This window comes from Pseudopodoces humilis, chromosome 3, assembly GCF_049639895.1.
Source record: "Pseudopodoces humilis isolate 2021_Gansu_Grassland_sample_001 chromosome 3, ASM4963989v1, whole genome shotgun sequence".
In the NCBI taxonomy this organism is placed as follows: Eukaryota; Metazoa; Chordata; class Aves; order Passeriformes; family Paridae; genus Pseudopodoces; species Pseudopodoces humilis.
This window is the reverse complement of record NC_142202.1, coordinates 20,841,477-20,855,437: the sequence shown is the minus strand read 5'-3', so window position 1 is coordinate 20,855,437 and position 13,961 is coordinate 20,841,477.

Here is a 13,961-nt window from a genome sequence, read left to right as displayed (position 1 = left end):
AAACCCAACAGGACACGGGAGCATCAGGCCACCCGGGCCGGGGGAAGACAGCAGGGCTGGTACTTTCCCACTAATAAATGAAATGTGCCCAAAGCACCAGTGCTGGGAAGCCCTCGCTGGCACCTCTCGTTTTGCCACGTACAAATAGCCAGTATGTCACTGGATCTGCTGACAAGCCGCTGCTAAGAGCAGACAAAATAACAACAGAACCAAACAGTAAAGCTCTATCCCCAAACTCTCACTGTACAGGTTTAAGAATCGTCTCAAGTGTTGAAAATAGCACCACAGCAATCCCCATTAATGGTGCTTATATAACTGTGACATGCTTTTATATAGGTATAAGTTTAGATTTTAGTATGGCCAGAGCCAGAAGTGGAAATGGAATGCCTTCAACTCAATACTGATCCTCTTCATAACCTCAAATAGATCTGCTGACACTTCTCACAAACACTATTAAATGTAAGCAGGAAGTTTCATTTCGGGACTTTTTATCAGCTGTTGGGTATAAGAGCAGTTTAGTTCTTACTGTGGTTTTAGCGCTCCAGGCAGAAAAACAGACCCCAGAAAAACATCCTGCAAGTTATTTGCTGACTACTGCCTCAGTCCTGGCCTCACTAGCAGGAATAAGGGTGAGATAGAAAATTCTAATTCTTTGTGCACTTCTTGATGAACAACTCATCCCCTCATCAAGGAAACTGGAGCTCTGTGAGTGTTGTAAATTGCTGTCCATTTGCTACAGGAGGTTGAAGCAAAGTATCACAATTAAGCTTGGAGAAATCTGTGTTTGCACTGAGCCCCGGATGCTTTCAGGAAAGCAGAATTAAATCAATGTCCTGCAGCTGAAGTTTTGAGTGAACCACCAAACCCTGGAAGCAGACAGGTCAGCACAGACCAAGAGGCAGTGCTGGGTTTAAATCTTTGTGGCTCCTTGGAGAAATATATACTTTTCTCACTCAGGGCCACACATCAAGTTGTTACTCAGATTTCCAGCCTTTACAGGAAGACTGGGAGGCATCTGATAAAAGCAGACAGATTACAGGAGCATTTGATTAAAAAGCAATTAAGGAAACTTTTTAATAGAATTAAAAGACATTCAAGTAACATCATCTGGCTTGGTACCTTTTGCATAACTCTTTCCTTGTTATTGGACTTTCTTTTCAAGTCTTAACTATCCACAAAGAAATCTTTCTCACATAGTTCAACCCTCTTACTTCACTGAATGTGTTTGCCTGCACTGGATAATTTACATTTTTTGGCCCTGGTTTGAAACCCATTTCAGGTGGTTTGGAATTATCTGAGCCTGAAAATGGATTGGAACCTATGCAGAAAAATATGAGTATGCAAAGGCTTTGCCAGTTCTGTCCCAGCTGTCTGAATTGTCACCAAGTACAGAAAATACTGTCCCCAAAGGAATTGCTCCTTGATATTTATAGGCTGCTAAAGTGAAGAAAGAACAAACCCCTCTGCCCTGGTCCTCTGAGGGAATTCTCCAGGCAGACAGTACTTCATCCATGCTCAAACCAATGAAGAAGATGAATAAGATGTAAATTCTCTAGTGCAAATTCTAGGTGATGTTAGCAAGTTGTAAGAAATTCCCTACTCATAACCGATGTATGGAAGGAATACAGGGGAAATAAACAATGTGGAGATGGGGCTGGAGATCATCTAGAGATTCCTGTGCACTGGATTTAAGTCCCTTTGAATGGACCAGAAAGTTTAAAGCACAGGTTACAGAAGCTCCAGAAAGACCTAGAGTTTCAAGAGTAAAGGACGTAAGAACACTGCTGAATAAGATTTATAATATAAAAGTTGGAAATCAAGGAAATTAGGTTTCAAGACCACTTTATGCTATCTTACTTCTTATTAATTTCAGCAGCTGATTCTTCAGGTTCCCATGGTACAGTAATAAAAATTCACCCAAAGCCAAAAGATATCACTACCATTAATGTTTACCTCACTGAAACCAGGCAGAACAGGCTCCCACAGAGCTTAGCTTGTTATTTTCTTTTATGCTACATTGCTATTGCTACAGTAACCCTGAGAAGACATGAGACCAAGGGTGTTTGCACAGGTGTATTTGTTATTGCAGGGTTTCTCCCGAGGGCTGCAGCTTGGAGGAGTGAATACAGGTGTGGGAGGCCAGCAGGGCCTGACACGGCTTCCTGCCATCCCACCCTCTCCCCCCTGCCCTTTACTTTCCTACAAAAATACACTTGGACTATTTACTGCAAAATTCAGCAAGGGAGGCTCTAATCTGAGAGGTTTACTGGTGCCAGTGTGAGATTTTCCACAGGGTTTCCACAGGGTTCAGATCCAGTCCTGAGGTAGTTATTCGCCTATCCAGCTTATTTGCTGTAAACTTAAACATGTACTTACAGGATTAAAGCAGGTGTTTAAATTCTGTGCCTGAACAAAGAAGCATTTAAATGAGTGCTTAAATTATTCGTGGAACTAAGGCTTGGAAACCCCCAATTTCTCCTCTCCTCAGCATAAAGAAAGAATTGACAAATTACATGAGAAGTTAGTCATGAGGACTACCTGGAAGGAAATTCAGGGAAGACAAAAGTAAAAAAAAAAAAAAAAAAAAAAAAAAAGAAACAAATCCAAACCTCTTTTCCAGCACTTCATTCCTTCATTCTTACAGAAAATATCTACAGCTTCCAGAAGAATTTAATCTATTTTTCTATTTTCCTGCATCCACCAGAATAACAGTCCTTCTCAAAACACCAGCACAGATGCAACATCAGATGCAATGTTCTGACAGTGCAGGAAACAACCTTTGCAGTCCAGCAGGAAAAAGGTCAGATCCTCTTTTCCCTCTTTCTGCTCAGAGAACCTTCAGAAACTGCTGCTGTAAGAACTCTGCTCAGGTGTGAACACTTACCCTGTCCCATGGCTGTTTTTCTCTCAGCATGAGGAGATGGACCTACCTCAGCTAGTAAAGCTGTGAGCCCAATCAATGCCTGGAATCATAGTGCAGAATGTTCAATATATTCTTTTCTAAATATTTGATTCTTAAATGCCATATTCCTTCTTGTTTAATTACAGATATAACCTGGAACTATGAGTTATTTCTCCAGTGCAGAATCATATATTTTAATTTTTTTAGTGGGATGTTTGTTACCGAGAGGAAGAATTTCAGCATTTCACACAGCTCCCTAACTTATTACCCCCTCTTCACACTATTCAGGCCTCTCACTGTTCCTTTCTTTGTCTTGCCAGATTTCTTTTTCAATGACTCCATTAACTCTGATGGAAAGTTCTTTCAGCTGTTTTCCTCACTGCTGCTCTATTTTTTTTTTCCAGACAAAACAAGGGTACATCTCAGCGCTGAAGCACTGTTCCCAGCAGCCACTATATCCAGGAAGGCAGGCATTTAGGAGGCATTTATGCAATGCCCCTTGTCCCGTGGAAAAGGAGGCACCCCTGTGTTTCTTCATTTTTTTCCAAGGGTTACCAGAAGTCTGTCATGACTTCTGTCACCACCTCTCTGTGACCACTCTGGTGTCATCCTGAGCCCCAACCCCAGCTCAGGAAGGGTGAGCACAGGTCCTTTGGGAATCCCAAAGCTCTGTTTGTGTGCTGAGGGGAAATAACTCCATGTGCCATAAGACATGGAATTTTATGATTGTAAGCAATTTTAGAGGGAATCCAACAGAACCATGAATGGCAAACGGCTGCTTTGGGTACAGTAATATTTTCCATCAAGAAGTTGTTATCAAATGGATGGAGGTACTGGTATTGCTGTCTTGATCCTGATACTGCACACTCCTCTTGGATTTTATTTGTGCTAAGCAACAATCTGAATACCTTTTTGGCTGTGTTTAAGGAGGCAGTACATATTCAACATGCACTTTTGAATCTAAAGCAATAAGGAAAAATATTACTTGTGATACCTGTAACCCCACTGCAAAGGAATGCTTGAGAGATTGTAATATTTACCAGAAAGGTGGGTTTTTGAGAAAACTGTGGCCTGAACTGAAGCAGGATCAAAGAGGAAAGACATCAACACTCATTGAGGCATTGAGATTTATATCATAAGCCTGACATAAACTGGAATTTACCTAAGGGTCTGAAGAAAAAACAAATAACTCCTTAGAGCAAAGCTGTCTGTATCCTCTCTTCATCCCATGTCATAGTCAGTTCTGTGATCCCTGAACAGATATTTTTAAAAATATGTTCTTCATCCTGTTTATATAAAAATTAACACTTAAAACTTGGAAGAAAATGCAATTTTCTATGATTATACTCCTTGTAGAATCTTAGACAGCTTTAAAATTACCAAAGGTGTAGTGAAATATAAACAGTTACATCAGTGCCATGATCATGCATCTGTCTAAAGATTACAAATGAAGGTAGAACATATCCATAAAAATATGGATTATGGACTCATTCTTTTAGAGGACACCCAGCTTCTTCAAATTTCATTAAGTGTTAGATTGTGGTACTCTTACCAGTTTCAAGTGATGTCTTAATTATTCATTCCAATGGGATAATTCAAAGAACTGGTTATTATGCAGCTTGAAAAAAGGTATCACAATCTAACCTTAAAAGCTGAGTGCTCTCAATGCACACTAGTACCAGGCTCATTGCCAAGAAAATTAATGTTGGACTTTTGAGGCAAATAATATTCATTGTTTTACACAAATTATATTTTCTACCAAAATCATATGAGAAATTTCTTAACTTATAGACTGAATCCTCTGAGAGGAGGGGAAAATACCGCCAGTTTCACTGCCTAAGTGTCTGTTCCATTTAAAGGATATTAGCTAGCCAAATGAAAAATGCATGAATCAATCAGCAACAAGGACCTTGATCTCCAAATGAGACAATGCTGAGCTTTGAGATTTATGGTCTTGCTTCCAGAATTCCATTATTTGGAGGAACAACAACAATAACAATGGGAGATGACATCAGAATAATGCGTGTTCTTCTTTTCTTTTCTTTTCCTGTTGATCACAAGATGCTGACTTTGTGTCATTCACCCCTGTCAAATGAGTAAATGTGCAGTGCTTTAAAACCTCACCAGATGCACACTGGGTTCAAAATAAAATGAGAATATCTTGAATGGAAGGACATTACTTCCACTTGCATTTTGCACTGCTAATTAGTTTTTTCACAGAGCAATTAGCTTTTTCTTCCCTTTTGCCTTTATTTCTTCTTATAACAGAACTTCTTTTGATTTTTGAACAGAGAAAACATATCATTGGGAGTCATACTGCACTGGTGTAAGGCAGACAAGGCTTTAATTCTAACCCCTCGTGATTCTTGTTTTCTTTTCCCTATAAAACTGCAGTTGCCCCTTGATTAGATAATATCTGCAGTGGGTGAACTTCCTTCAGACAGTGCCTGGCAAGACCTGCCATAAGAGGCTTAAATGCTTCTGCCATAATACCAAAAGTGAGAGAAGGAAAGGAGGGGTTTATTTACTTGAGGAGGCAAGAGGTACTCTCATTAGCACAATCTGGACACAAGAACATTCACAGCTTATTGTATCTTATAATGAAAATATGCACGCATTTGAAATTTGATGCATGCATATGAAAGTAACTGTAAAGATCAGACTAAAACTCAGCCCTAAACTCTCTTTAGATGAGGGGATTTAGAATTTGTTCCGTGCCTTATCTTGCATGAGTAGCTCCTTTCTGGGGTTGTCTCCCTTCTGCAATTATCATGGCACAGCTCAGCCAGCAAGGCAGGAAGGAAGGATAAAGGATATATCAGAGATAGGAATGCCTTTTCTACCTTACTTCAGTAACTTACAGGTTATCCAAATCCTTGATATAATTTTAGGACACATCAAGCTAACCAGGTAAACCTCTTCCCCTGATGACATGATCCTCATTTGGGATGACAGTGAGTTTAATACAGAATACAGTTAGGGAGGTAAAGAATTGAATCACTCGAAATTTCTTCACCTTTCAGGAGTAACATCTGCAATGAAAATGGCATCCATGATGAAATCACAGCCCTGTATACCAACCTTTGTATAGAAAAAGGTAAATTCCGGTGTTTAACTGCAAAACCAACAACCTCACGGTTAACATGGAATCTCTTCTCAGCAACTTTGTGCATTCCCTTACAAATAAATCAGCACAGAACATTATTCAACTCATTCAACTAGCAGAGAGAAAACCCCTCCAAAGAAATTGGTGTAGGTGCTCTCCAACAGAAAACAATGCCTACTGGGGTGTCATCTCCAGTAACATGAGCAAAAAAATACACCTAAAACGTGGACCTGAGGTAAATGTAGTAATAGAACTGCTAGTAAATCATTACTATATTACTGTGAAAAAGGGAAAGTGCTCATCACTGAACTGCAGCAGTGGTGTTGTTTGTAGCCATGAATGTATTGTGTGATCTTGTTTTTTGGAGAGAGATCCAGTGTGCCACAGTCAGAACAGCTTTCCATTCTTGGTAAGGAATCCACACTTCCTAGCAGGAATATGAATTAAACCAAGAACCATTTCTTCCTCAGATTATTTAAACTAATATTTTAATCCCCTTTCAGCCTCTATATGCTTATCACTTACTACTTTTACATTTGCTTTCCCAGAGGAACATCTGTTTACCACCTCAGGATACATTTTACAAAATGTATGATGAAGACTATGAGGAGAAAGCAACTGCTTTCCATACTTCTGACATGATACAAAAGCTGTCAACACAGGAATTCCTCACTGGCTTGGGTAAATTTAGGATTAGACAATTTTAAACACAAGGTTTATGTTTAAAAAAGACAATGGAAAACAGCCATGGGAAAATTTGGAAAATATGGTGGCTAAGAAACCATCTGGCATGGAAAATACTAATTTAATATTAAAAATATCAGATTTTTTTTTTTTTAAAGGCAGGCATCCATTTTGTATTCTTTGAGTAAGTTGTTATGATTATTCATATATCATCATTACTGGGGGTGCTTGCTTAACAAGAAATTCTTATGTTTTCAGAGTTCAGTTGCTCCTGCTGTTTTATAGGATCAGTTTGCTGAGACCAGCAGTCCTCAGGTCATTTATTTCAGACAAACCAACCTCTCCCTGTCTGGCCACTGCTGCTGTCCTGAGTGATGTGGCCATATAGAAGGCACTTCAATGTAGGACATCATGGCATTGTCTGGAGCTGCTTAGTTGATGACTCAGTCCCATTTCCAGGGAAATTAGTGACAGAAAAAAACCCTTCTTTGTACCTTGTACATACCCTGGTGAATCATGTTTTGGAGAGAGGATAAGGGAACGGACTGTACTCAAGCTCAAAATTAACCTGTAACCTTAAAAAAGAAGATCCCCATGCTTTATGGCCTTGAGGAATTAGAAAGTTTGTACAGCTTTGAGAAGAAAAACACAACTCAGTGTGAGGGGAAACAGTAAATGCAAGCAGAAACTAGTTCCCATTTTGTGTGAGAGTCCACCTTTTTGACATTGTGCCTGTTCAGAAGCAGAATAAAATTTTTTCACAATTTTTCCTTGAAGTTAAGTGCTAACAGAGAAAAGTATTTAAGATTAGCCTAAATGCTTTGCTTTGACTTTGAAAATTTTAAAGTGTCTGAATTAAAATAAATTTTGAAATTAAAATAAAAATCTAACATCTTTAATTTGATCAGGAATTTTTTTTACATTTTTCTTGTAATCAGATTTCAAGGGGTTAACATTTTCCATATAAAGTTTTGCTGAAAAGTTCCTGACAGGCAGGGAAAATAACTGGGCACAGGTACCACAGAGTTAAAGTACACCCCATTGCAGCAGATAACTGCATGTACAATAAGGCTTTGACTGTGCTGTTCTAACTTGCTCTCAGCACAGTTTCTTTACCTGCCTTTGTTGCTCCAAATTAGACTGCTAATCTGAAGGAAGGGTCCTTGTGGTCCTGTGATGACACTCCTTTATTTATCAAGAGATGACCACTGAAAGAAAAAAAAAAAAGGTGACCTCAGTGGCCCCCTGCAGATGGAGGAATCTGGAGATCTGAAGTTAGGTTTCCCATTTCAGCAACATATTGTGCTAACTTACAGTGGCTCTTCTGTTAGCTAAGAGCATCACCCAGCTTCCAGCATGGCTACAGCTGCAGGAAAGGACTGGCAGCTAACACACTGATGAGTAAGTATCTATTGAGATTCACTCATTACTATTAATTTCCCCATTGCTTCCAACTGATTCAGGAACTACTTATGGAAATTCTTCTTCTTCTGTCTAGCTGAAATCCAGTGCTGTTGCTGTCAAACCTGCCAACAGGCGCAGCAATGCTACTGTGATAAAATAAGTCCAATTCCATCCCAATCTTGCTTTCCTAGGGAAGAACAGAACTCATTAAATAATTATCAACTGTGACAAGAAAGTAGCTGGCCAAACACTTGCTGCTAATCTAGGCATGACAGCAGGACTATACCTTTCAAAGCAGTAATTAGTTAGATGAACAACAACATAAGTACCAGACAATGACACGGAAAGGACTGTCCCTAAAGGACAGATCCATTATTCGTAGGGTTCAGTGTTTGTTTGACTTATGAATGTTATTTTGCAGTATAAAATTACATTTCTCCTCTGCTGCCTTTCTCATTGTTTTCTGCACAGTTTATGGAAGAAGGCAGAGAGAAAATCTGGAGCTGAAGCCATGAGAGAGCAGGTGGCAGAAGCTCTGCAAGTCCTTCCTTACATTCATGAAACGAGGGTGGGTGGATAGATCTCACAGTAGGGCACCACCATCAGCCTGCACCCCCTGTCTTGTGTGGATAAGAAATCTGGTACTTGCACTCTGCCCATGTTTTATGCTTGGACTGCTACTCACCTAGTACAGATTTATAGATTAGGTCTGGTAGTCCTCATGACTTTCCTTTCTCAACAGGGCAGGTTCTTTGGTGGTGTAAATTGGTGTAACACAATAGAAGCCATTGTAAAATACAGATTTATCCACAACACACACCAAAACAGCAGTAAGTGCCAGAGGTGTTGTCCTACCAGCAAAAAGAGATCACAAGCCCAAACTGCTACCATTGAATGTGGAAAGCAGGATTACGATCACACGTAGAGTCAAAGCTGAAATTACACCCAGACAAACTTGTTTTCAAGTTTCAACTGGACTGTTCCAGTGCTTAAAGTTAAGTATACACATAAGTGTTTGCAGGATTAAAGCCTTGGTTTGTAATGACAGAGCAAATCCAAATAGAGATGGATTAGCTGGCAAGGGGCAGGTGAGGTGGTCAAAGGCACATGCAGTTCATCATATGGCTCTGTAATTTACTACGCGATTATCACAACTACATATTTGGTGTGGGGATATAGATATACATGCACACATGTATACACAGAGCCAAACTTTATTGGCACAGAGGCCCCACAGTCATTTCAAATTTAGACTCTGGGCTGCACTTGTTCCAGGACTGTGTGTCTATTGCCAACACACTGAAGCGCCTCGGGCTTCAGTCTGATTCTTTGTTTGCTTGCCCATTAAAGTTCTTATCCCACACTCCCTTTTGGCAGAAAATTTTGTTATTTCTGCTTTATGCTGGCCTAGGCCCTTCTCTTGCCTCTGTTCCTATTAACCTATAGCAGTGACAGCCAGGAGCAAACCGAAGCAGCTGGTTGGAGATGCTACTATCAGACTAAGAAACAGCTGTTGTGCAGAGGGGCCACCCTGAAAAACTTCTATTACAGCATTGCTGGGCTGTACTTTGGCCATTGCAATTGGGGAATTGGGGAAAGAGAGCACTTTCATTTTCAGATATTTAATTGCTGAAAAATGTAGGGGTGTGTGCAGCATCTTTATTGGATGTCACACAGAAGTAATGCTTTCCAGGTATTTTTTGGCACTTCGCATCATTATCCTCTTACTGCCAGCATGGAATGGCCCCATGTTGCAACTCAGTGTGCAACTGACTTCCAATTTTTCTGTTTAAATTAATATTTACCAGTTGGTTATTTTTGGCAGACTTTTTTTGATAGCACTGATTCAAAACAAATAGCCAAATTCTGTCCTTGGTTACAGCCTATGACATTTGGAGTTAACTCCACTTTTATCAATGCCACCAAGGACAGCCACGATCCTTTTCCTGCCTTTTTGTAGCATGACCTTTGCTCTGTACTTACCTTTAGATAAGAGTTGGGCTGCAGTTTTAACTTTGAACAAGTTGGGATACAGCATTGAGTAGAGCTCCAAAATGTATTGATTTGGCACTCCTCTAAGATATTTAATAGTCCCTGCACCTTACCCTTCAGCAACCAGTCACTTCAGAATACCACGGTGTATGTGCAGAAGAAGCTCTTGCAAAAGCACTACTAATTAGACCTTTGCTATCAGCCAAAAAAATTAATGACTGGAGTACTTTTGTATCCATCAAAAATTGGGTGGATTAATCAATTCAGTCTTATTTTAGTTATTTCTAAACTACAGCTGTAGCAGAGTCACTGACCAGGGCAAAGGACCTACACCATAATTTGAATAGACTCAGAGCAAGAGGAAGCTGCATAGAATTTTCTGCATGTCCTACTGCATATTTGCCTTCACACCTCTGTAAATGTGCAGCATGCCTGAGTCTGGGATGTTGATATGAATAAAAACCTTGGCTATGTCTACAGAAAAGCTATAAAATGGCATGGCAGTGCCTGTGTAATAGGCATGTGGGCCTAAGAACTGTTGCATTTGACTCACATTAAGAGCTATACTTTGAACTACATTCCTGTTTGTCATCTTAGGGGTGGGAAAATGTCGAAAGAACAAAGTCAGCCACCAAGGCTGCCAAGCTAAGTTTGCTGTGACATTGATAAATATTCAAGCCAATGTCTTTCAAATGTTATTGTGAATCACCTTTCCCTCCTTCCTTCCCCTGCTTCAGTCATCTTGCTGGCTCAGAATATTCACCTTTGTCTCAGACCTCAGCTGCCTTCACTTTATTGCATATGATTGCTATTGTCTTTGTCTCTTTTATCCGCTTCACTGTGTCTCATTTTCCTAAAGTATCTGGCACCCACTTTTCCATAACACTGTTCCTTTGTTTCAGGAAAACATAATTTCAGGAGGCAGCAGAAATACAGTTCCAAAGGCCACAGGGTGACATCCTCTCTCACCTGATCTTTATTCATATTGGGGTTTAATGGTACTTTTTTTTTTCCATTTCTCAAGCACCCTGCAACACCCTTCCTCTCTGACAGGAAGGCACATTTTATTTCTCATAAAAATGCTTTCCTACCAATCTTCTGTTCTTCAGAATTTTCAGAGACCTGTCTGTTAAATGCTGGTTTTCTCATGTGGATGAACCTGTTGACCTGGTTGTGGTTTATTACTGTTTTGACACTTTTTTCTCCTTCCTAGATTTGGAAGAACTTAGACCCTTTTGTCATTTCCAATTCCTGTCATATTGGCTTCAGCAGCAATCTTCCCAAATTCTGTTTTGAACACTGTGGTAGGAACAATTGAGAATTCTAAATATCTGAGCTGATTGACTTTCTAAAAGTAATATTTTTAACATAATACCATTAATCTTGTGTTTGGGGCTCATATATAATCAACCTGCCCCGGATATCATCAACACCTTAAAAAAAAAAAAAAAAGGTACTTTCTCTCATTTCTATCAACTCAGGAACTCAGGCAAGGATGCCTGATGCTGTTATGCTGTCCTTTATGTACACTTTCTTAGCTCCCTGGTGCACTAAAAGAGGGCCCTCAGTCCATTGAAATAATACAAAACCTCAGTTGCTGATGGTAGTGGTATGTGATTTCCTGTGTACGTTTTACACCAGAAGGTACAGTGCCTATTGTACGTCCCCATTTAGAACTCAAACACAATGGCTCATGCAGCTGCATGGTGACCTGCCAATAAAGTTTAAGACAGCATAGACTTCCACATGAATCTGCAGATTAATGAGAGAGAGAACTATCTTCTTTTTTCCCCACAAAAGGCTACTCGTGCATTCAGAATGTGCTGCAGACTAAAACCAAAGTTCAGCTCGCCACAGGAGTAGAGAGAGAAGAAACACGCACAGGATACACTCGGAAACAGCCCAGCCCTTATGGAAAACTCCTGTGGAATTTAACACAAAACGATACGCTTTCTACAGCTTTTTTTTTTTTTTTTCCCCTACCATCCTATATCTCAGATACCTCTTCTATTAAATTCTATACAATGGCTCAAAAAACTTCATATAAAAGATATAATGCTCCATAGGTTTTAGAGTAATTTTATAGTGTTCTGTTACATTTCTATAGGACCCCCTTGTTTCTATTCCAATTATGCTATCCAGAACTTTTCATAAAAGGCCTATCTTATAACAGGCCCTTTCCCACTCTTTCTGTTTTCCTTTGACAAAATGTGTAGAGAGATATACATTACAAGGAGTGTTTCTTACAACTCCATGATTTTAGGCATATTAAATTTCCTTATGTGCAAAAGCATTACTTGTCTTTTGGCTAGGAAGCTTAGTAAATTAGTGAGAAAACTGTCAAAGCCAGACAAATATTAATTTACAACTGCCTTCTCATTCTGATTAGGCCAATGAAACAACACTAGTGTGGAAGAGGGAGGAAAAAAATGAGCTTTCAATCTTTTTCTCCTATAATTTTGAAGCAAAGCCCAAAATACAAACACTTATAGAAATGTTTCTTGGCAAATGTCCTCTCAGGACTTTATGTTAAAAGGTGAAGTAAGTAGTGCAAGGGTTTATTTATGTCCCTGAGAAAACTCTTCATGAAGTGTTTGGCATATCTCAGTCCTAGAATTATGATGTAATTCTTACATTTCTGTCTTTCTGGAATACAGTGGTTTTGTCTTGGGTGTTAACTCATTTCCATTTCCAAAATAATTTCCATGATTTTGGGCTGCCTAATATTTGTCAGTGGACAAAGACAGCAGGTACTTCAAGGGTGATCTGATGCCTTTATAATCTGAAGGTGCTAATCCACTGTGGAAAAATAGCTCAGACTATGGCTTGAGCTAATAATTAGAGGCCAGATTATTCCAAAATGGACTGGAGAAATGAAAGTAATATAAATCGAAATTTTCATTCAAAAGGTCACCTAGTTAACTGTGTTATAAAAACACTGGATTCACTAGCCCCTGTTTGGCATGACCATAACATCTGACACAAAATTGTCTTCACATACATTGTTCAGAAGGAAAAGGAACATGAGATATCCCATATGGCCTTATGATGAGCAATAAAAATTGTAATGACTAAAGAGATGTTGTCTAAGAAATAAGTTTCATTACTCACTTTTTTGCATTTACGGAGTTAGTGACCAAATTAAGTAATTCCACATATATGAAGACAAATGCTGGGTATATTAAGAAATGTATAGAAGACTAAAGGTTAAGGTAATTGAACGAATGAAACATGGTCTATTATTTTTCTCTTTTCCATAAATATCACACAGTAACCATGTTTTGAATCTCAGAGAGGCAGGAGATGGAAGCTTAAAGCAAAGTGGCAAGATTTAGCTTATCATTTTGAGACAATTATTTTTAGTCATAGATTCTTAACACAAGGATACCCTTGCCAGTTTTTATGGCTTGAAGAAAAGGGACCCCAGAAATGTTTAATAAAATGAGAATGTCTTTTAAAAGGAGGCATAGAAAATATAAAAGTAAGAGCAGCCCTCCTTGAGTTGATTAACTTCATTTATTAAACAACAATTTTGTGAGCCAGTTTTGACTCATCAAGAGCTTATTTTGTTCATAAGAATGCCTTTGATAGTACAAAAAGATTTCTGAATACATGAATCACAATGCAGTATCATCCAAAGCATTATCAGATGTCATAAAAAGGGATAAGTTCAAATTCCCTAAGTGTTAATGTGAATTGTGATCCACTTGGTTTTTTTACCAAATCTTTATTTCATTCCTGAGATGACAATATTATGTCTTAGTGCTTTCATGATTGCTTCAATTAATCTAGTTCCTGCATACATTTCAGGACTTTTCCTTTTTTACACAACTCCCTTGAGAAGCAGCTTTTCATTGGCTCATTTTCTTTCTT